Below are 25,795 nucleotides of genomic sequence, written 5' to 3'. Positions count from 1 at the left end.
TAAAAATTGAGTTGTCATCCAACCTTGAACTGGCATTTCGCGATCATTACTCTGTATACATACTCTAAAAATATTGTTCGCTTCCTCCATATATCTCTTTAAACCAAACACTTCTAAATATCTAGCAAATGGCCTAGCCAAAATCTATCACCAAACACAATGCAAAAACCTTAAATGCCATGTCCTTACATATTGTCATCACATAAGCACCCATCAATAACCATCACAAATTTTTGCCACCTCTCCCCGACAATGTCTCATACCACCGCAATGAAATCCCTCTAGCTGCTTTGAAGAAATTTGCATCACACTAGGTGATCTCATAAAATGTACTTATGTAACTACCACTAAGACTAAATCCTCAAAAAATCATTTAAATTATGACTTAGAGTTCCACCTTCATACTTAGACAATTCTGCAATGAGCTTAATGGTGATGACATTTTTGTAAAGAACCACGTCATGCTAGATTAAATTAAGACCAATTGGCCTAATTATACATAAATTTAGAATTCTACATGTGCGAATAATAGAAGCTCATAATTCCAAAGAAATTTTCCCGAACTCTCATACAATTTAATTGTATCTAGATCTCCCTCTTTCCTCTACTTGTTTTCCACATCAAAGAATATAAAATGTTTATCCTAAGCAATTTCCCTAAATAAATTAGGAAAACTCCTTTCATAAAAATTCCATAAACTTGTTCATGCTCCCTGTAAGTCATATCCCAAATTTGACAAGTTGTCTACTACTCGACTCCCTTCTCTTAGTGTATGAGAAAAGGATACAACTTTAAACATATCAATTATATTCCAAGATTTTTACAAGATGTACCCAAACTTCCACTTCCCTACTCTTCTCTAAAGAAATGAATTGATCACCAAAATAGAATCTCCCTCAATATGAATATTGACTATTTGCATTCTTGTCACCAATTCAATCCCAAATAAAAGTGCCAAGGCCTTTGCATAATTATTTGTACCTGTCAAAATCTTTTGAGCTAGCATTTGCACCAAATTACCTTCATGATCTCTAATACACACCCCTACCCCAAAATTCCAAAGGTTTCCTCTTGAGAAACCATCAAATTTAAACTTTAACACTCCCACATTAGGAGGTATCCATCTCACGTTGCTCCAATTTAGTTGTACACTTGGTCCTGAGGCAATAAAGTTATAACTTGGAGATGGTAAGTTACTGCATCTGTTTAACAATAAAATATTCCAACCTATAACACTTAAGTTCTCATTTATTTTTCTAACATATGCCAAAACCACTTCTACCATGGAGGACTCTAGAATTGCTAATACTCTTGCTATATTTGAATGTTGTTGCCTAAAAATTTGCTTATTCCTTTCCCACCATAAAGCTCAAACTACTAATGTTGGAATACATTTCCAAATACAAGAATAAAAGGAATGATTTTCTGGACATGGCCAATCCTGAAACATATCCCATAATGTATTTGGTAATGACATCATGATATTTAATCTCTGAAGAATGAAGAACCAACATTGTTGAGCCATTTTACAATGGATGAGTAAATGATCAATTGATTCAGTTTCTTCTGAACACAAAACACATTGTAGATTCTGCACAATGTTTAATTTTTGCAATTAATCACCAATCAGAATTCTCTTTTTAAGAGCCAACCAAGCAAATCATCTAGTATTTGGAAAAACCATTGGGTTCCAATAGAACTTATAAGCCCTTGACATCCTAATACCTTGTTCTAAACTTCTAGCAGCCAAATAACTCAACTTCACCGAATATCGCCCCTCCTATTGAGGAACACATAATAACTCATCATTCTTATTAGTCACCAAAAAAATTCTTGACTTGCACATAAAACAAAGTCCTACTTGACCTCCTCTAGAATAGGAAGATTAACTGGATTTTTCCAACTATCTAATCTTGAAACAGGTTCTACAAACTGAAAATAATCTGTAACACAATTTCCCTAGTGAGTACAAAAAGAATGTTTCCAAGCCCCTAAGGAATGAGATGTAATTAAAGCAGGCAAGAAATTCCATGAATCCTCCCAAAAAAGGGCCCTGGCCCCATTATTAATTTTTCAAGAAAGGTATATTGTAACCAAATCCCAAGATTCCACCATAAAGTTCCAAATTGTTGAACCTTTAAGTAACTGAGCTATAGTAAAAATCCTAGAAGGTTCTGATGTGTCTAAATATTTCCTTTGCATAATTCTACAACATTTTGATTTAGCTTTCTCATACATAAATGACACCAACTTACCTCCAAAAGCTTTATTTTTTAAAAGCAAAGTTGGCAAATTAATTCCCCCTTCAATTTTATCATATGCCATTTCCTTTAATTATATTAACAAAAATAACAAAAATATTTTTTATAATTTCCATTATACATAGGCATTCAAGAAATCATTTAAATTTTAATGAATGAATCTTTTCGTTTTTATATATTACAAAATATTTAAACAATTTAACAATGAACAATTCTTTTTCTCTTTTTGACAAAAGTGGACAAGCCACTAAATATATTTAACGATGAACAGTTATAAATATTAAATTTATATTTTATTGAACATTATCAGATTTCCACAATACATTGAAATTTGTAGAATTATTTCTAGATTTGATTGTGTATGTTTTTTAGCATCAACATTTTGGAACACACTCTGTGATCCATCAACAAGATGAGAGCATATTTTTTTCTATTCTTACATGCTCTCATCTTGGTGATGGATCACAGAGTGTCATTCGAAACATTGATGTTAAAAAACATACACAATCAAATCCAAAAACAATTCTTAAAAATTTATATTTTATTATTTTTTAAAGTTTGATATATAACAAGACCAACACATATGTTTTTAAGTTTGATATATAACAAGACCAATACGTAAACAATGAATAGAAAAATTGCCATATGCCCCATGGTGGGACAGACAACATAAAAGAATTCGTGTAGTAATAAACACGACTTCATAATCTTTAAAATCTTATCAACCCACTGGAAGTATTTCTTTCTCCATCCCTTTCTCACTGCGAGCAATAACATTACACAGGAAAATCCTGCTAGATGGGACAGTACCAGTCCAACCTCATACCAAAGTATTTGCTTTCTATCATCTTCATTGAGTATGTGGAGCAAGCTCTTGCCATGGACATTTCTTTGGAAGAGGGCATCCTTCCAAATATAGATTTCTAGAATAGTGTGTTTTATCAAATGTGGTTATCTGTCCTCCTTGAGGTATACTGCCAGATAAGTTGTTGTTGGATAAATTTAAGTATGACAATGAAGTCAACAATTGCATTTCAGCAGGAATCCTTCCAGAAATCCTGTTTGTTGAGAGATCCAGTGACTCTAGTTTTCTCATTTCCCCAAAACTGGATGAAATAGTTCCATCCAGTTTATTCATTGATAAATTTAGATACTTCAAGCCCTTCAACTTCCCAAAATCTAATGGAATTTCTTTATTTAATTTATTATTAGATCAATCTATACCTGTGAATGTGGAAAAAATATATTTGGATTGCCGTTCTAAGCCTTTCAGAGTCATGCCAAAATCATCATGAGACGAAAAATGATATATAGTTGGCTCAATCGGGCCAATCCCAGTATATGACTTAATCCCATTGTCTTCTGTCATTACACGAAAAAGATTCAACTGGAAAGATAATATATGGCCATCTTCTCCGGATAAACTCATTGCTTGTAGAGATGAAATCTTAGGGGGAATAGAACCTGATATATTGTTAGACGAAAGGTCTAAAACCTGGAGTTGTTTGAATTGGACAATTTCTGAAGGAATGCTGCCATGGAAGCGATTATCATTCATCATCAGCACTTGAAGGGCTGATAGATATCCAACTGACCGTGGAATATCCCCGTGAAATCTGTTATGCCCAATATCTAGCACTCGTATTTTCTTACAATTGATGATTGAGAAGGGGAAGGCTCCGCTTAGTTTATTGTTTCTCACAATGAGAGAGGAGGAGCATATCCCACGGGGTATACTTCCATTCAACCTATTATGCCCCAAATTTAATACTTGAATCATCTTATAATCGGCAAAGCATGAAGGAATGCCTCCATTCAATTTGTTGTTTGATAGATCTAACTTTTCAAGGTGAGTTAAATTGCACAACCTTGGAGGAATTTCGCCAACAAGAGAATTGTCATTAACCATCAGGAGCTGTAGATCTGGAGGCCAAGAAGATGATACAGCAAATACTGTCATGCAAGGAATTAATCTTGCTGGGACAACAGGACTGCCACTGAAATGATTTCCTGAAAGGTTGAACAGGTACAACTGAGGATTGTTCTCCAGTATCCATGAAGGGATTTCCGCAACAATATTGTCGGCAGCCAGTGCTAACCTCTGTAGTGAATACTGAGAGAAAATCCAGTCGGGGAAATGACCACCAATACTGCATGAGACTAGATCTAAGCCTGCTAAGTGGAATTGGGGCAGCCAACTTGTGCTAACATTAAGAACAAATTATTTAAAATATTAATACGGGAGAGCCAGAGAACCTTTATGGAGGATGGCAATGCCAACTGTGAGGAACTAATGTTCTGAGATAATGAAAAACCACAAGCAAAGAGCAAATTGAGGGAGGAAAGACCAGTGAGTTGAAGACTCGCATTGAACTTGTTGAAGGATTTAAAGAACAGCAGCAACACAATTAAAAATAATAACACTCCGAACAGGGGAGGCTCTGTCTTACCGAACAGGGGAGGCTCTGTCTTACCATAGAGAAAAATATGATATTCTATGCCAATAACAATTGTTGTTCAACCAATACATTTATTCAAAGAAAAATTGAAATTGATAAAACTACTCTCGAACACATAGATCAAAATACAAATCTGGAGTTCTATACAGTGGTTTTAGCATTATTGCACGTCTTACTAAAGAGCAAATTTAGAAATTTAAAAAAACTTCTAACGAACTAGAAAAGAATGTCGATAACCATGCAGTCTAAGAATTATGTATGTGAATATACACTATCGGCTAACCTTGCATCCTTCAAAGATGCAAGTACTAGTAAAGAACAACACAAACATGAATATTAGGATGACCTATGAGAAGTTGGAGAGTTTTAAGTACATTTGTTGTATATATAATTGATTGATCTAAAGATAGTTCATATATACTAAATATAAGAACAAGCATAAGATATAGTTTAGAAATAAAGAACATTCAATACCAATATTTTCTTGGCAACATTTGGATTTAAATGGTTTTTGGGCTCTTTTAAAACTCATTTAACCTTTACAAAAAATACCTATGGATGAAATATTTTATTAAACACCTATTTCAAACCTTCAACATCCCTCCATTTTCCATATAATATCTATGTGCATTTCCACAATTAACTAAATCTCAACCTATAAATTCCTCAATTATTCCTCAGTGAATGTAAACCTATGCTAGATATTATATCTTTTGCATACATTTATTCAAGAACCAGATAAAAATTATTTATAGTGCTCATTTCTCCATGCTCCTATTTTAAAGCTACACGAAACTCCATGATGGTTCAACCAAGATTTATAAATTAATTAGTTTTGTAGCCCATACATAATAGGCATGTCTCTTTTGTAGTTCTTTTAATTTGACAATATGTGCATAACAAGGAATACATAAGGTTTTTGACTAGAAGTCATATGTTTATGGTTGATAATTGATATAAGTTCAATATATGATATAATTAGAATGGTAATCATTATATCATTGTTGTTGAGAAATTAAAAAAATTGATATGTATTCATCAAACAAATATGATACACTAGGTCATTGACAATATGTGATAGCATGTGGCATATCAACATTAAAAAATTATTAAGAAATACATGGTACTATCATGAGTGAATGAGCTAAAAATAATTGATGACAAAAGATTTGACAAAATATCACAACTACAATTCTTAAGATAATAGTAAATCTAAGGAATTACATTATCTAAAAATAAGGTGGTAGTAAACTATGAATTCCAAAATGTTGTAACTTGAAATCTTGCACAAATTATAATATAAATTTAATCATATATTTACTAGTATGACTAGTTGATGTATGTACTGTATCTGCCTAACTCTCCAAATGCAAGCCTTTAAATCTATACAATTTGAAGTTGTCTCACCTCTTCCATGATATACACCTTTTTATCTCATGCTTAACCTTACAACCTCATCATATTCGATACATATTTAACCCTATAACACATGCTCTTCTCACATCATTCATATTAGCTTATGTAAAACTCTCTTCTAGAATGTGAATCATATTTCTCTAGTAAATTTCAGTTGAATATTAAAAAATATAATGGTTTTGGGGGCTGAAGATTAGCCTCACAAAATTAATAACTCATATAATATTAAAATATACTACAATGATAATGTACAACAATGTGACAATTATTACACCATAATTACAGTGAAAAGGGGGCGGGGAAGATGCATAGTGAACAAGCCAAAATTTCAATATGCAATAGCATATAACATGTAAATAAATCATTACAAGAAAGAAATATAGAAAAGTACTTATGACATGCTAACTATTATGTCATGAAGTATTTGAGATAATATTTAAAAAAAATAGTTTCAAGCTAATAGTACTATATAAAAATGACCTAGAAAGAAGTGCCCCCAACAAGATGAGTTTATGGTTCCGTGTTCTAATTCTTAATAACATATTCTAACCAATCTAAATATAAAATGACACTTGTTCCAGTTCCAAAATTGTAAATACTTGAAAGCGTGCATAAATTAAAAGTATAATTTATTAAAATGTATAATATGATGACTCATCACTACCATTATTGCTTTGATCTTCCTATATGTTCATGAGAAAAGGGTTCCGAAATAATACAAATTGATGTTCTATATTCCATTCCAACATATGCACCACTCATCCCATGGTTGGCCTCAAATCCTTATTATTTTGAATGCATAACCGTGGTAATGATGGGAAGCCCGAAGATCCACTCTACATCCAAGTACTGTCTCATTCATCTTGTAGTGGTTAGAACGTGACTAAAATATCTATCCACCAACTTTGCGAACCCAAAATCACCCAACTTGGGTAAAAAATTATTGTTGAGAAGTATGTTCTTAGTCTTAACATCACTGTGAATGATCTAATCCCTGTTGGAAATCTGATTGAAAACCTCATTGTTCTTGAAGATCAAAGAGGGAGATTGTTGCAAAAGAATTTTTTCAATCATTTTTTTGTCATTGATGTCAAACATACTATTTGTAGGGATGATATTTTCTTATAAGATCCAAGTACTACCACTTAGTTGATTGATGAAGAGGATTTGATCAACAAGATGTAATGAGAGCACCTAAGGGAAAGGTTGAGTTATGATGTTGTAATGAAGTGCAAGGATTAGTTAAGACAATGGTTAAGTAATGTATTGATGACACACTGAAGCATACCAAGGTTGGTCATGCTTAGAATAATTGGAGGAAGAAGTTGTAACAAGGTTGATTGCAAAGCTTAAACTAAGATCATTAGTGGGTGTCAAGCAAGTTAGTTGGAGCCAAGAAAATTTTCAATAGAAGCTGAGTAATAGACATTTCTCTTGTCTGCCAAGTGATCTTCATCTACAAAGTGATGATCAGGTGCCGAGCATCATAAAATTTTTAGTTGGTGTCGAGTGATATTCAAGTGTCGAGCATCAAGAAAAACACAGTTGATGCTGAGTAACATAGTATGTGTCGAGCACTAGTATTTCAATAGTGCCAAGCTACTGCATTATTTCAAATGATGAAGATTCACTAAATCTAAGCTGACATAGTGGTTACATTGAATTTTGTGAATGGGTTGGAAGAAAAGGATGATGAGTTGTTGGCACAGAATCGTATGAAAACCATTTTTGGGTGAATTCTAAAGGATTATTCAAGAAGTTTCTAGAGGAAATAGAATATGGGTTAGATGCAATGAATCCTACCTAATCCATGTGAATTGAAATTGAAAAATGGAGGAATCAAGCAAGAAAAGGTACTCCAAGACTTCTATTTAAGAAGTCATAGACCAAGAAGCAAAGAGCTGCTAATACAGTTGCTGCTGAAGTACCAAATCTATCAAGTGGTAAGAAGGGTGTCAAGGAGGAGACATCTAGGAGAAGGAACAGCACAGAGGCTCTGCTTCTACGAGTGGTCATGAAGAGATGATTGCACTGTTATATTGAGTGAGGAGACTCAAGGAGACAAAGCTTGAAAGGAGGGAAAGCTATCAAGAGTTGCAGAGATTGAAGGCTAGGCAAGGATATCATCTAAGAAGTGATATGAGATCTGCAAGATAAGTTGTATGTTGTAGTCAGGTCAAGATTTTCTAATACTCTTTAGCAATTGTATTAAATCTAAAAATCCTATGGACTTAGGTTGGCCTAACAGCCATTTGTAAATCCTTTAACATGGTGACATTCTAAGTGAATGTTCTAAAGTCCTCTAACTAGGCCCACTTCTAATAGGGTAATTAAATCCTCTAACAAGGTCACATTTAACAATGTGTTGTATGCATTTAATAGGGTAGGCCTTTCACAGGGTGTCACTTCAGAAGGGTGAAAATTGAATAGCATTTTACTGGTGGTTTTTCCCAAATTGAGTTTCCAAGTAAATCACTATCTCATGTGTTGATTTCTTATATGTTAATGCTTGCATGTTGATTTACAGTAACTTGCTAATTAGAAAAGTTAAAGCTTGGATGAATGAATGGTTGAATGGATCCACTACACTTAGTGAAAAGTTTGAATAGGACATTTGGACCTTGAATAACTGATTCAGCCCCCTCAGTTATTCTAAATAAATCCTAACAATTGGTATTAGAGTTATTTGTTGATTTAGTTTCAAGGTACTAGAAGTAGAAAGATCAAGATATCCAATAGGGAAGTTCCCAAGCTTAACAAAGACAACTTTGTTGCATGGAAAAGTTTGATAAAATTGCAGCTTGGATCAATAGGTGACCATGCACAAACCTCAATTGGAACAGAACATGTAACTCTAGTAGGACCTCTCACTATAGATTACTTGAACAGAAAGAAGGAGCATAACCAAGCAATGTTGGAGATTGCCTCTGCACTCACCTATGCAGAATATGATGACATCTATGGAGAAAATCTTATTAGAAATCTATGGAGGAGATTAGAATTTCCAAAGAGTAAAGAGAGAAAGCATAAGAGGAAATTTTGATGACAATGAAGATGGAAGAAGGTGAAAATGTTGCTCAGTATGCTACAAGAATGAAAGAAGTGGTGAGTGCAATAAGTCTAGGTGGACAATTGGAAGAAGAAACAACTATCAACAAATACTTAAGAACTCTACTCCCTATTTATGCTATTAGAGTTTCAGCCATCCAAGAGCTGAGGTGTGTACAAGGGAACACACTAACCTTTGAAAGAATAGTTGGAAGACTTACTACATTTGAGCTATCTAATTTTGACAACTACAGACCTAAGAACCTTGAATCTACTTTCAAGGCCAAGATGACAATAAAATACACTAAGGAGGACACGTCAAGCAAGAAAAGAAGAAAAAGAAAACATGCATCTAGTGATAGCAGCATAGATGAGGAAGATGTGGAACAATTAGAAACAGTACCGGTAAGGAGATTCCATAGAGGTAAAGGACAATTCAAAGGTAAGCTCCATATCATATGTTTTAGTTGCAATGAAGTAGGTCATATAGCTGCAAGATGTCCATAGAAGAAGAACTATAAAGAAGGAAACAAGTTAAGGAACAAAAGAGAAGATAGTAGCAAAGACTACAAGGAGAAAGGAAAGAGATGCTACATTGTTGAAGAAGATTCTGATGAGCATGATGATGAAGTTGTCTATGTAGCCATGAAGGATGAATCAAACAAAGATAAAGATGAAGCAACAACATTGGTTACCTATGTGAACAAGAATGAAAAGTGGATCATAGATAGTGGATGCTCACATCACATGATAGGAGATAAAAGTAAGTTCATTACCTTTACTCAATATGATGGTAGTAGTGTTAGATTTGGTAATGATGCCACATGTCAAATCAAAGAAAAAGGCACTAATAAAACTTACAAAGAAAATTTCATGTGATAATGCTTACTATGTTGAAGGATTGAACTAAAACTTATTGAGTCTATCACAATTAGGCAATGTAGGTTGCAAAGTTGAATTTGGAAACAAAACTGCCAAGATCTATGACACTGATGGAAATTTGATAGGCAAATGTGAACAAACTAGGAGTAATTTATTTTAGTTAGATATGGAAGAAGCAACATGTCTTGTTGTTAGATTTGATGATGTGTGGTTGTGGCATAAAAGGTTGTGTCATGTTAACTTTGATAATCTGATTAGCATTAGCAAGAAAAAGAAAGTCATAGGATTGCCCAAGTTGAAGAAACCTGAAAACACAATGTGCAAAAAATGTCAACTACAAAAGATGACTAAGTCTAGTTTCAAACCTAAAATATACACTTCCAATGAAGTACTAGATTTAGTACATACAGACTTATGTGGCCTAATAGAAGTGCAAAGCTACTTAGGAGACAGATAGATAATGCTATTTGTAGATTATTATTCTAGGATGATGACTGCTATGTTCTTAAAGAAAAAATATGATGCATTCCAAATGTTCAAGTGGTATTTGACTAGAGTTGAGAAGGAAATAGGAAAGAACCTGAAATGCCTAAGGTCATACAAAGGAGGTGAGTTCACATCAAGAGAGTTTGAAATACTCCGCAGTGACAAAGGTATCAAAAAGAAAACAACAACACCAAGAACTCCACCACAGAATGGTATTATTGAAAGGAGAAATAGGTTACTGACTGATTGTGGTAGAACCTTGATGATGGAGAAAAATGTTACACTAAAGTTGTAAGTATTGTAGTCTACACACTGAATAGAATTCAAGTCAAGAAAGGAACAAATGCAACACCTTTTGAATTATGGCATGGTCATTCACCTCATGTTAAACATTTCAAAGTATTTGGTTGTAAATGTTATATTCTAAAAGATACTAAAAATGGCAATTTTGATACAAAAAGTGATGAAGGCATATTTCTTGGATACTCCACTAGGAGTAAGGCATATAAGTGTTTAAATGTTAACACTAACAAAGTTGTGGAGAGTGCAAATGTAAATTTTGATGAGCATGCAGAAGTTTAAGTTGATGAGCCAAAGCAAATAGAGGATTATAGGTCCTTTGTATACTTCTATGAAAGAATGACAATTGAAGACAATACTGCAAATCAAGTTGGGAATTAGTAATAAACTTTAGTATCTACCGAGTCTCAACCTATGAATGTCTAGTTGCATTCAGAAGCCGAGCTGGAGAATATAGAAAATAAACATTCTAATTTAGAAAATAGTATGCAAGAAAGAAATGATGAAATGCTAGATGAAGAAGAACAAAATGACTCTGAAGCTGAAGGATTAAACATGGAAAGAAGGACCAAACCCAGATTGGCCAAGTATGTAAGAAGACGTCACCCTGCAGATCAAATCATTGGTGACAAGGATGCTAGACCAATGAAAAGGAATATGCTTAGAAGTGAATTATGTTTGTTAAGCAAGGTTGAACCCAAAAAAATAAAAGATGCACTACAAGATGATGACTGGTATAAAGCCATGAAAGAAGAGATAGATCAGATTGAGAAAAATAAAACATGGTCTCTAGTTCCTAGACTAGTTGATAAGAATGTGATTGGTACAAAATGGGTATTTAGAAACAAACTTGATTAGAATGGTGAGATAACAAAAAACAAAGCTAGACTAGTTTGCAAAGGCTATGCACAAGAAGGACTAGATTATGGAGAGACATTTGACTCTATTGCAAGAATAGGAGTAAGAACATTACTTGCATATGTTGCATACAAAGTTTTCAAAGTCTACCAGATGGATGTGAAGTGTACTTTTTTGAATGGTATACTAGAAGAGGAAGTCTACATAGAACAACAAGAGGGAGTTGTTGATGAGAAGAACAAGGACATGGTCTGCAAGCTACACAAAGCACTTTATGGATTGAAGCAAGCACCTAGAGCATAGTATGAGAGGTTTCACAAATATCTTGTGAAGATAGGATTTGAGAGAACAGATGACAACAACAACTTGTACATCAAAGCTGAAGAAGATAAAGGCATTTTGATATCAAAAATCTTTGTTGATGATATAATATTTGGAGGAAAAGATGTTTTACGTAAAGATTTTACTCATCAAATGAAGCATGAATTTGAGATGTCAATGTTTAGAGAAATCAATTTTTTTGTTGGATTACAAGTACATCAGTTAAAGCATGTCATATTTGTGACCCAATCCAAATACATCAAGGAAGTACTCAAAACATTTGGGTTAGAAGACTCAAAACTAGTCAGCACACCAATGGCAACAAGCCATAAACTATCTAAGAATGATGAATCTGCTGAACTAAATATGACATTGTATAGGTCAATGATTGGAAACCTGCAATATGTTGTACATAGTAGACCAGACAGTGCATTAGCTAATGAAATAGTAGCAAGATCTTTTACAAATCCAAGAGAAAATCACTTAATGGTAGTGAAGAGAATATTGAGATACCTGAAAGGAATTGATGATTTTGGTTTATACTACAAAAGGAATGAGAAGTTTGAACTAAAAGCCTACACTGATGCAAATTGGGGAGGTAACATTGATGATAGAAAAAGCACTAGTGGAAGAGCACTTTTCTTAGGAAAGAGGTTGATTACATGGACAAGCAAAAAGAAAAGTTGCACCTCACAATCCACTACTGAAGCTAAATATGTGGCAGCTACTATAAATTGCTCCAATATTGTATGGATCAAACATTTTCTGCAAGGTATGAAGGAAGAGGTAATTAAGCCTATGACACTTTATTGTGATAATACAAGTGCTATGAATATATCAAAGAACCCAGTAATGCATGCTAAAGCTAAGCATATTGCAATCAAGTATCACTATGTAAGAGAGTTGGTGGAAGATAAACAAGTGAAGATGGAATATGTTAGCTCAAAGGAATAGATTGCTAATATTTTCACAAAAGTGATACCTAAAGATGCATGTGAGTATCTTAGAGGTAAGTTAGGTGTGATACCCCTAGCTAAGGCTACTTGAACCAAAAAGAAAGTATGCCCTATATAAAATAAGTTGAATGTTGAAGATTTTATACATTGATGCAGAGGATGTTTACTTTGGGATCCATGCCTAAAGTAGTAAAGTGCTGAAATTCCAAATCAATCACAAGCAAGGTGATAGAGGAAGGAATTGAATGAACTTATAAGTGCTACATCTGCATATTAAGATGCTAATATGTCTTTGACATTGTTGTTAAAGAGGGAGAAGTAGACAACTGATCAACAAATGTTGAAGATAAAGAATCAGAAAAGAGGGAGAAGATGTTTAGAAAGAGAAGTTGTAAGATGTTGATCAAAACAACAAAAGTTGCGCAAGAAAGACAAGGATATAGCAGCAAAGAGGGAGAAGCTGAAATGAAGCAATTAGAATAGTAAAAGGAGATGTGATGTTACAATTTACTTTTTGGCATTTGACCTACTATTCTAACCTAGTAAGCTTGTGGTAGAATAGTTTAGTTTGATGGTTGATTAGTTTGGTTTGCAATCAATGCCAAAGAGGGAGATTATTGAAAATTCGATTGAAGAGCTCATTTTTGTTGAAGATCAAAGAGGGAGATTGTTGCTAAAGAATTTTTTCAATCATTGTTTTGTCATTGATGTCAAACTTGCTATTTGTATAGATGATATTTTCTTATAAGATCCAAGTACTATCACTTAGTTGATTGATGACGAGGATTTGATCGACAACATGTAATGAGAGCACCTAAGGGAAAGGTTGAGTTATGATGTTGTAATGAAGTGGAAGGATTAGTTAAGACAATGGTTAAGTAATGCATTGATGACATACTCAAGGATACAGAGGTTGGTCACACTTAGAATTATTGGAGGAAGAAGTTGTAACAAGTTTGACTGCAAAGCTTAAACTAAGATCATTAGTGGGTGTTGAGCAAGTTAGTTGAAGCCGAGAAAATTTTCAGGAGAAGTTGAGTAACAGACATTTTTAGTGTGTGCCATGTGATCTTCATGTGTTGAATAAAGATCAGGTGCCAAGCATCGAAAAAATTTTAGTTGGTACCGAGTGATCTTTAGATGTTGAGCATCTGGATAAACATAGTTGATGTTGAGTAACGTAGTATGTGTCGAGCACCAGTATTTCAATAGTGTTGAGCTGCTACATTATTTCAAACGATGAAGATTTGCTAAATCTAAGCTGACATAGTGGTTACATTGAATATTTTGAATGAGTTGGAAGATAAGGATGATGAATTGTTGGCACAGAATCCTATAAAAACTATTTTTGGAAAAATTCTAAAGGATTATTCAAGAAGTTTTTAGAGGAAATAGAATATGGGTTAGATGCAATGAATCCTACCTAATCCATGTGAATTGAAATTGAAAAATAGAGGAATCAATTGAGAAAAGGTACTTCAAGACTTCTATTTAAGAAGTCATAGACCAAGAAGCAAAGAGCTATTGATACAGTTGCTACTGAAAGTGTTGGAATATTCAAATAGGAAGAATGCTTATGAGGGGGGGGGGGGGGGGGGGGGGGGGGGGGCGAATCATAAGTATCACACTTTAACTAATAAAACTTTTAGGTGGAAGTAAATTGCATGCATGTAAATACATCAAGTAAACATGAAACTAAGACATGCATCAATAACACATAACACTGGAATTTGGTAACCCAGAAACCCTCTAGGAATAAGAAGGTAAAACTGAGGCGGGGATGATATCCACAAAAATTGCTGCAGCAATATTGTTCAACCACTTATGATGGTTTGCCCTGTTAAAGGCCTGCCCTATTAAAGGCTTTACACTGTGTCAATAGTGACCTGGTTAGAGGATTTACAAACACTTTACATGAAGTGTCACCCTGTTAAAGGATTTAATCACCTATTTAAACGATCTATGAAATAGCTGTTAAGCTAACCTATCACCATAGGATTTTCATTCTAATACAATTGCTAGAAAGTATTAGGTACAATTAACCTGATAGATTACAATCTTTGATTGCTGAATGCAAGCATTTGTTCTGCTTTCTCTGATCTTGATCCTTTGTGATCTGATAACCCTTGTTCTGAAAGTAGATTTCCTTATACACCCTTGTATATCTGCTCGTATATCTTACAATGAAATTTCATCTTCCTTATAAAGAAATTTGAGGATTTTGGGTTAGGTATGGATCTTCGATCCATATTCAATCTCTATTTTTCGCTCATTGTTTGCACTTCTTTTATTGGTTGCATGCCTTCATCATTTTTCTTATTGGCTGCATGTAGATTACATAGGAAATATAAAAGATTTGATCTTATCATTTAATCCTTTGAGATTTACCTTATGTCAGCTACAAAAATTGTTTGCATCATAGTTTGTGCAATTACAAACTCTTATGCTGATATTCTGAGTTACTCGGCTATTGAAGCATTACTGATGCTCGACACATGCTGTTTCCTGGATAACTCGACACCTAAACAAAACTGGCTTACTCGGCACTTATTTTATTTCTGTATTACACGGCATCATCGATGACTCGACACTTGAATATCACTTGACACTTAAAGTCATTCAGCACTTGAACTTTACTTGGCACCTAATCTTCATTTGGCATCTAAAAACTACTCGGTATATGAAGATCACTCAACACCTGAAGTCTTTTCTAACTCAGCTCATGTTGTGGCTCGACATTCATGGTGTACTTAGCTCCAATATAGAAATTAGGTAAGTGTATTGGCACTCAAGTGTCAAAAACCATTATGAAGTTAACAGAAAGTGCCAAATCTATGAAGTGGTAAGAAGGGTGTCAAGCAGGAGGCATCTAGGAGAAGGAAGAACACATAGGTTCTACTTGTATGAGTGGTCATGAAGAGATGATTGCACTGGTATATTGAGTGTGGAGACTCAAGGAGACAAAGCTTGAAAGAAAGGCAAGCTATCAAGAGTTGCAGAGATTGAAGGCCAGGCAAGGGTATGAGCCGAGAAGTGATATGAGATCTGCAATTTAAGTTGTATGTTGTAGTTAGGTCAAGATTTTTAAATACTCTCTAGCAATTTTATTAGATCTAAAAATCCTATGGACTTAGGTTGGCCTAATATCCATTTGTAAATCCTTTAATAGGGTGACATTCCAAGTGAATGTTCTAATGTCCTCTAACCAGGTCCACTTCTAATAGGTTGGTTAAATCCTCTAACAAGGTCACATTTAATAGTGTGTTGTGAGCCTTTAACAGGGTAGGCCTTTCATAGGGCATCAGTTCAGAAGGGTGAGAATTGAGTAGCATGTTATTGGTGGTTTTTTCCAAATTGGGTTTCCACGTAAATCACTATGTCATGTGTTGATTTCTTATGTGTTAATGCTTGTATGTTGATTTATAGTAACTTGCTGATTAGAAAAGTTAAAGCTTGGATAAATGAATGGTTGAATGGATCCACTACACTTAGTGAAAAGTTTGAAGAGGATATTTGAACCTTGAATAACTGATTCAATCCCCACCCCCCAAGTTATTCTAAAGAAATTCTAACAATCCCTACAATTTTTGTGGAGATCACGTAAGCCTCTTGCACTGCCTAGTGCTACCTGAAATTGGATCTTCTAATCCATTTTCTTCCCTTTACTTTTAAGTAGTATGGAATGCAGAGAGACATAGGGTGTATAATCATTAACCAATAACCACATGGATACTACATTGACAATGTAAAATAATGTGGCTATTACTACACCATAATTATAATGAAAAGGTAATTTAAATGGGTGCATATTGAAAAAACCAAAATAGTGTATCGAGCTCATATGAGCTCCAACATGTGATAGTGTATAATATGTAAATAAATGACTACAAGAAAGCTTTGTAGTAAAGTAAAAATGAAATTTTAACTAAAAGTAATAAGTCGCAAAATATTTGAGATATGAGAACAACTTGTTTCAAGCTAGTATTACTACATACAAATAACTTAGAAATAAGTGTCCCCAACATGATGAGGAATCAGATACATGTTCTAATCCTTAATATCACATTCTAACCATATCTATATAAAAAATGACACTAGTTTAAAATTTTGAAATGGTAAATACTTGAAAGAATTCATAAATGAAGAGAAAAAATAAAATAAAATTAATGTGATGACTTGTCAGTAATATTATTGCTTTGATCTATTTGGCTATTCATGAGAAAAGGGTTTTGAATCAAAGAAAATTGTAGCTCTATGTTTCCTTGCAACATCTGCACCACTTATCTCATGGTTGGCCTTAAATATTCATTATTTTCAATACACAAGAACCCCACAACACATGTTCTTTTGACCTCCTCAATATCTACCTCATCTCCAAGCCTCTCTTCCACAACATTAATTGTGTTCACTTTTTAAATTTGGATTCTAGTCCATAGGGGAAAGTAATACTTACATGAATCTTGCACATTGGTATCTAGTCTTCTTTGACAAGAAATTAGCTCCAAGAGAGTCATACCATAGCTATATATATCAAACTTGGGAGTGATGGGGAGTCTAGAAATCCACTCTTGAGCCAAGTACCCTCTCCTTCCTCTTGTCATAGTTAGAGCATGAATGAAATCTTGACCCACAAGTTTTACCAACCCAAAATCAACCAACTTGGAAAAAAAATGTTATTTAGAAGAATTCCCTAGAGATATTTACAATTAATGAATGCCTACTAAAGCTGAACTCTTTTTGGTTTTATACGTTTCAATTTCTTAAAAAAGTTTCCAATAACTTTAATGATATCTTTTTTAGTGTAACCTACCTCGAGTATATTTGCATCTTCAATTTTAGGAAGTTGCAAAGCATACATCTAGAGGGTTGTGAGAAGTTTAAAGAGAGAGATATCTAAGTATTGTAAGAAGCCACAAAACCTAATTATATTGATGACATTCATCACTCTCTTTATTAAAAGGTTGCACAAAATTGTGAAGTCTGGTGGATATCACCAATCTTAAAAGGTTAAATGTGCTTGTTAATTACATAGAATTAAAAAGCCATTCTAAAGTTGTTTTTGCTAGGTATGCTTTCTTGGTGCATGGTACATACTATATTCATAAGGATCATTCATTGAGTGTATTTATATTTTTAAATGGCTTAGTTTAAAATCACAATGTTAGAAAATCACATGCTTTCATTCCCCCTATTTAAATGTGTTGCATTAAGTCAAATGATGATCAACCTATTAATTTATTTTTTTCTTAATAAGATTAGATCTTATTCAAATCTAACATTCCTTTTTATAGATTACATCATTTTTTAACAACACACACACACACACACACACACACACACACATCCTATAACAACAAGCAACACTTATTTATTCTTTAACCAAACATTTCATACATAATTATATGCAATTTTTATATCACATTTCATTTTTTTATAACACATTTCCTTCATAGTTATTCATTTCACTCTTTGTTATAGTTCTAAGAGTGATTCCTCCCCCAAAATTGTCAGACTAAATGATAGATCTCAACCTACATAAAGAAGCATAAAATATTCCTAAGGAAGGACTATTTACAAGAAACACAATAGAAATGTGTATTTTTACTCAAAAATTTCTCCCTCGCCTACAATATATTACCCAGGGTGTATCTTCCTATGGGTATAACCATTTTATTTTGTTAAGGTGCAATTACTAGTTAGTGTTTCTTCTTCTATAAACATAATAATTGTTAATCTTTTATCAAAGGCACTATCATAATTGTTAGAATGAAATTATATAGTCAAAAATAGTAATACTAAATAGTAAAAATATCAAGGAAATTTCCAAGAAACATTCACAATAATACACTGGCAAGAGGTGACAAAGGCTTACCATGATAAATTTCTTGGCAGAATTATTTACTATTTTGCATCCCAATAGAGATAACTTTTGGCAAAATACATTATTAATTTAATAAACAAGCTTAAGATTGAAGACCCAAACAATTGTGGCATAGTTTTGTATAATCTTGTTGACATAAGAACGTTTCTTATTCTCTTCTTAAAAATGGAAGGAAACAACTCTTTAAAATAATATCAATTGCCACATGAAGTATTTCTTCCTCTAGCTAGATCTTACTAGAAGCAATAATATTACACAAGAAAACTTTCTATATGTGAAAATCCTAATCCAATCCCATGCCATGATATTTTCTTTCTATAATCTTCATTTGCATCTTGAATAGCATCTATAGAAGAAGGCGAGGAGAAAATTTCGGCCATAAATATTTCTTTTGGACTGGAGATCCTTCCAAATATGGATTTTCTGAATATGATGTGCTTTCAAATGTGACCATTTGTCCTCATTGAGGGATGCTACCTATTACCTAGGGTTTTGGAACCCTAAATAATTCCCCTCTTAACTCAACAACATGAGAAATTAGAAATCTTTAAAACTGACAAATTATTTTGCATTTATGTTATTTAATTCTTTAATGTGTTAAATATAGTTAAATGCAAAATCATTAATTATTAAACCATTACTCTAATTTCTCATATGATTAGTTCTATAATGAATTAATTAATGCTGATAGGCATTCTGCAATGACAGAATGGGGAAGTGGGATTGTGTGAGCATGTTGATATAAACTTTTATTCTTCTAGGTTAAATTTGACAACCATCTACATGTCAAAAATTTAAATCTTATTATAAATCAAATATGCTTTTAAAAAAACTTAATAAATACCACATAAAATATTTTTTTTAAATTATAATATTTAGAGATATAAATCATCCATTTTTTAAGAAATGAAAATAAAAAGCTTAAGTTAGTAAAAAACTAAATAAATGGAGATAAAGGGAATATAAATAATTTTAGATGTAGTAAATTAAATTATAATTATTTTGTAGCGGATATCTATCGGCATTTCTTTAGATAGATTTAGTTAAGATATCTATACTAGTTATTATTATAATATGAGGGTGAAAGTAAAAGAGTTAATTGGGTAAGTCGATGGAGCAGATTATATTTGGAGAAGAATGTTAAAAATAATGAATTCTTTTAAATAATTAATTGTTATTATTGTAATTTGTATTGGTAGGGTAAATTGGAAAGAGATTTTTAAATGATTAATTCTTTAAAGAATTAATTATTAATGTAATAGGGGGTTTTTATGGAAAAGTTGTATGGGATTGGAAAATAGATTTTAAAAGAAAGGGAGTTAGGGTAGTTGAGAAATAGCTTGGGTAGGATTTCTTTAAAAATAGGAAATTATATTGTAACAAGCTTCCTCCCATTTTGAAGAGGTCTGGACTTTTGAAGAAAGGGAAGAGAACTTAGGTTTTCAATTTTGTATAAAAAAAAGTTCATCTCTCAATAGACTACTGAGTCAGAACTATTTTTGCCTAAGTATTCTATGCTTTGAAACATTGAATATATTTTCTGAAGTTCTGGTAAAGTATATAAAATTCTAAAGTTTTATATGTTATGTTAAACTTTCTAGAGTAGATACTATTATTCACTCTATTGTGATTCATGTTCTTATGGATATTAATTGCTTATGAAAGTTTAGCTTTCCTTTGTTGCATATTGGAAATGTGTTTCGAAGTTTAAAGGTTTTGAGGGAGGAAGTAAAAATTGTCCATCTATTTATTATTTTAATATTTAGTCATGTTGATGAATGGATGTTGGTATTCCTTCATTGCCTTATAGGTTAAAGGCATAACCAAAAAATCATTTATTGTAAATCAAAAGGAGGGAGTTGTACCTTCATTTCAAAATTTAGAGAGCACTTGACAAAATAATTGCAAGTGACTCTATTGTTAGTTTCAAATTTTTCTTTTTTTTGGGTATTCAAGAGTCAATTGTAAAGGTGTTTTTTGAGATGACAAACACATTTACTAACACTACCTAAGATGTTGTTGTTGGGCAATTGAATCATGCCAATGAAGAGACAAAGTTCTAGGGACTCTAGTTGACTCAATTCTCCTATATTTATTCCAATGAGGTTGTTCATTAATAGATTAAGAAACCTCAATTGGAAATTTTTGAAGGAATGCCACCACTAAAATTATTACCCTTCATTATCAAGACTTGAAGCAATGCCAGATTTCCAACTAACCATGGAATATCCTAGGTCAATTTGTTGTGCCCCAAATCTTTTAGTTTTAAGGACTTACAATTGGTCAATAAGGAAGGAAAAGTTCCACTCAACTTATTATTTCTTACACTTAGGGAGGAAGTACAAAACCAATGGGGTATGCCTCCCTCCAAATTATTATCTCCTAGATTTAGGACATTTAATTACCTTATAGTTGGCAAAGAATTGAATGTTCCCATTCAAACTACTATTTTCCAAATCTAACTTTACAAGGTGAATTAAATTGCAAACACTCATAGGAATATTTCCAATTAGATTATTGTCATTAGCGATGAAGAGATGTAGTTATTTTAAGTGTCCAGTCAATGTGTTTTGGAACACATATAAATTGATTATTATAGAAACTAATATTTTGGGGATATTAAGACTTCCATGCAAATAATTTCTTGAAAGGTTTAACCTAAACAACTCAGCATTATTCTTCCATAACAAGGACGTGATTTCACCAGTAATATTGTTGTTAGCCAATACCAATCTCTTTAATGAGTATTGAGCTACTCACCACTGAGGAATTTGACTGCCAAACCTACAATATGATCTTATAGTTAAGCCTCCTAACTGGAACTATGGAATCTAAGATGTACTAGTATTGCATACACAATAAAAATAGAAACATGCATTTTGAATCTAAAAGGTTATGAAATAGCATATTTGAAATTGTAATGCGGGAGAGCCAAGGAATATTTATAGAGTAAGTTATTTCGAGCCATGAATAAGTAATTTTCTCATGGAATGAAAATTGACATGCATACAGTTGCCTAAGGCATGAAAGACCAACAAGATGAATCCTCTTGTCGAATCAATTAAAGATAAAATTGCTAGGGAAAAACTCATGCCACAAAAGAAGAGAATGAGAGATTTTGTATACATGGTTGCAATACTCTAGTCAGTTGGTTATAAGTTATATCTAAAATGATAAAGATTGACCAAGTGGTGAATCGTAGGGGGGACTATCCCTCTCAACCTATTGATTTTAAGCTGTAGATATTGAAGATGTGAGGGCTTTCCCAAATAGGAAGAACAATACTAGTTAGGCCAATGCTCCTTAAGTTGAGGTATTTGAGGAAAGGAAGGTTGTCCAAACTATCAGATATGTCTCCACTGTACATACCCTGTTTTGCATGGTTAGTGTAAGCAGTGAAATTTACCTGCTCTACATGATAACTTCAATTATTTCATGATACACCATCGCACTTGGAGGAACAATCACTTCCACTAATCAATTAATTTAGAATTCCATTAGAGACATTCAAGGCTACTTTGAAAGAAAGAAGAAACAAGAGCTTGGGGCTTCTAAGGATGACAACTGAATCGACCAACACATGGATTTGTGAAAAGGATAATAAAAAGTGCACTTGTGGAGGTAAATTCAATCCGATGAGCAGCTATTGATTGAGAGAAAATACATATAACAAAGAATTAGAGTTTTATAGACAATTTTATATAGCAACCTCCCCATGAACACACTAAAACATTGGTATGGTTAAGTAACCTAAATAGTTAAATTCGAAAAAAAGGTATGTTATAGTCAATGTACTCACTAGTTAGGGGTAATGACAATCATATAAGTTACAAAATACAAGTAGTTGGGTGCATTGATTAAAATAATAATTGTAATGTTGACATTATTACTTGATAATAGACTAGTAAAGACTTTTTAATCTTTAAGTTTAAGAAATTAAATACAATTTGTTGACTACAAAAAAATCATAAATTATATTTTAAAAACAAAAATGGTATGGGATAAGATTGTAAACATTAAAGATACAACATGTTGGATCTTCCTTGGACTCTGAGCCGCCTTCCTCTTCACCCATCTATAATCTTTGTCCTCTAGTTTGACCATGCTAAGGAGTGGCAACGGCTACCCAGCCAGTTATTTCGACTGGCTGGGTATGCCATGTCGTTTATCTCTCATCTTCCTTCTATCTTTTGACATGACAAAGATGTACCACAACAGAAGCAGTATCCATGAACACACATGGTATAAAGAGTACATCATGCCTGACATTTCTACCTTTTTGCCGCCTCGCAATTACTTTGTCAGACATTAAAATGTGTTTCAAACCCCTCAAACAAGGCTCAAACGATGCTTGAAAAGCTAGTAAGAGGATAAAGAATGCTTTCTACTTTCAATACTTTGCAAATGCCTAGTTTTGCATGCACATCTCCATGGAGGCACTTTGAAAAGACTGTAAAAAATCTATACAGCGATTTGAATAAATAAATGTTTGGACTCTAAAATTAGTAGTTAGTAATGAAACAATTATATGAATGCATGGCACTAAATATTGCAAAGTTGGTAATAAGTAATTTAGTAGAGAGTTAGTAATATAATAGAATTCTATAGTAAAAATCAAGCAAATGTTTTGAAATCAACTAGTTCTAAAATAATCTCAAATTTAAGTACTTGTGTTGCATGTTGAATTTGTTAAAAGTAGGATTGTTTGTTTGTTTTTTTTTTTTAAATCCTTTTTTTTTTTCTTTCAATTGAACTAAGATTTATTTTTAAAATTAACTAAAATCTTTTCTTATGGATTTGCCATTTTTTTTAATGTTTGTAAAAGTATCACAGGAGAAGATATCATTGATCAAAAGACTAACTTTTTCATATTCAAAACATATTAAAATTTATCGTTCTTAAACAAATTTTCCCAAAAATTAATGTCCTCCCTTTTTGGAGATATCATAAAAAATCCATTTATCCTTGATAAAGAAACTTTCTTACTTGAACCGAATTGCCTTTAGAAAACCCAATATGAGGATAAATAAACATGTACACCACTATGAATAGCAAGCATCTTCAAAGACCCACGATTTGGCATACCAAATATCACCTTATGCCCACATGAGAGATGCAAGCACTAGTAGTGATTCATATAATAAGTTGATCAAACCAAGAGAAGGACATCTCTCATACTCTAAAACTCCATTCATAGCATGCCAATTCCAATACTCATAAGCATGGCGAAGTAAGTTATCCTAAATTTATCACATGAAGAGGGGATGGAAAAATCCTTAATACAACCCTTATTGTGAAACAAATACATTATAAATTTCATTAGCCTTGCTAATGGTAGGAATATTTGGAATGCTAAAACCCTTCTTAGCATAGAAGTATGTAGATTAGACCCCCTTATCAATGAAATGAATGTTAAAGGTAATCTCTTTTATGGGATTCAAACTAGCTATTTACTATCATTTCTCCATCATCGTCTAAAATTTATTATATTCATCCTCCACACTTTATCTACAACATCAAAACCTCTTTATTCAACTAGCCTATCTACTTGATCTAGGGAGACTATCCCTCTCAAACCACATATGCAAATTAGAAAATGAATTAAACTCAGGGTTTATATACATTAGCCATGAGTCGTCACTATTCATGATGACTAACATGATTGGTTGTGACATCTAATTTGTGGCATATTCTTTAAAGAAAAATGAATAAGAACTAGATTTGTGAGTGATAAATTTACAATAAACATTGGGTTTGAAAATTATTTCAAGAGGAAAATTCCACACCCTTCTAACAAGATCTCTTTTTCTTACATGCAATAGTCATTACCATACTTGTCACTTGCTTGTGACCCTTATCATTAACATAAATATTATATACTTGACACTCTCCTCCCAATATCTATTTTTTTTACATGCAATAGTCATTCCTATACATACCTATCATAACCCTCATGAAAATGAAATTCACATCATTAAGATACATATTACATACTTGACACCCTCCTCCCAAGATTGATTTCACTTACATGTAATGATCATTACTATACTTGTCACTCATAACCCTCATGACAATGAAATCTAAAGTTGTTAACATACATATCATATACTTGACACCCTCTTCTCATGATTTTCCCCCCATGCAATAACCATTAATATACTTGTCACTTGTGACCCTCATGACAATGAAATTATACATCATCAACGTACATATTGTATACTTGACACTCTTCTCCTAAGATCTCTTTTACTTAATGCAATAGTCATTACCATAATTGTCACTCATGACCCTCATGACAATAAGATAGCACATCATTAACATATATATCATATGCATAACACCCTCCTCCCAAAATCTATTTCGCCTGCATACAATAGTCACTACCATACTTATCACTTACAACTCTCAAGACAATGAAATTATATATCATTAACATATACATTATATACTTAAAAGATATCCATATCAAATATTTAATTTCCATATGACCTATCTATATTGACATGCATTCTCATAATAACAACTAAATGTTATAATAATTACTATTATTCAAGTATTCATGTCCTTTTCCTTAACGAAAATGGCTACCCAGCTAGTTATTTCAACTGCCTGGGTATGCCATGCCGTTTATCTCCGTCTGTCTTCCTTCCTTCTCTCCCATACCCTCAGCCATCTCCTCTGACATTCCTGCTTCTTCTGACATGACGAAGATGTACCACAACGATCAACGCGTGTATGTCAGGGCTCTTGGTGTAGTGCAAACATATCATATTTGAGTAATTAATATTTTCAATTTAAATATTCAATGGGATTTTCTTTTGCCTCATGCAAGGGACTTTTGAATTTGCGTTTCAATGGAGATAATTTAAAAAATAATATAAAAATAAAGCTTTGTGTCTTAAAATAAGATTGAAGTTTGGTTAGTAT

At 32.9% G+C, this 25,795-nt stretch overlaps 1 pseudogene; it reads right to left on the bottom strand.

Moving 5' to 3' along the window:
* Positions 1-1,857: 1,857 nt before the first annotated feature.
* Positions 1,858-25,571, bottom strand: LOC149528449 (uncharacterized; annotated as a pseudogene).
* Between the last annotated feature and the right edge of the window lie 224 nt (positions 25,572-25,795).

The sequence above is a fragment of the Cupressus sempervirens genome, chromosome 11, assembly GCF_028749045.1.
Source record: "Cupressus sempervirens isolate cs-2001-9-10 chromosome 11, ASM2874904v1, whole genome shotgun sequence".
In the NCBI taxonomy this organism is placed as follows: domain Eukaryota; kingdom Viridiplantae; phylum Streptophyta; class Pinopsida; order Cupressales; family Cupressaceae; genus Cupressus; species Cupressus sempervirens.
This window is presented reverse-complemented; position numbering and strand designations above follow the sequence as displayed.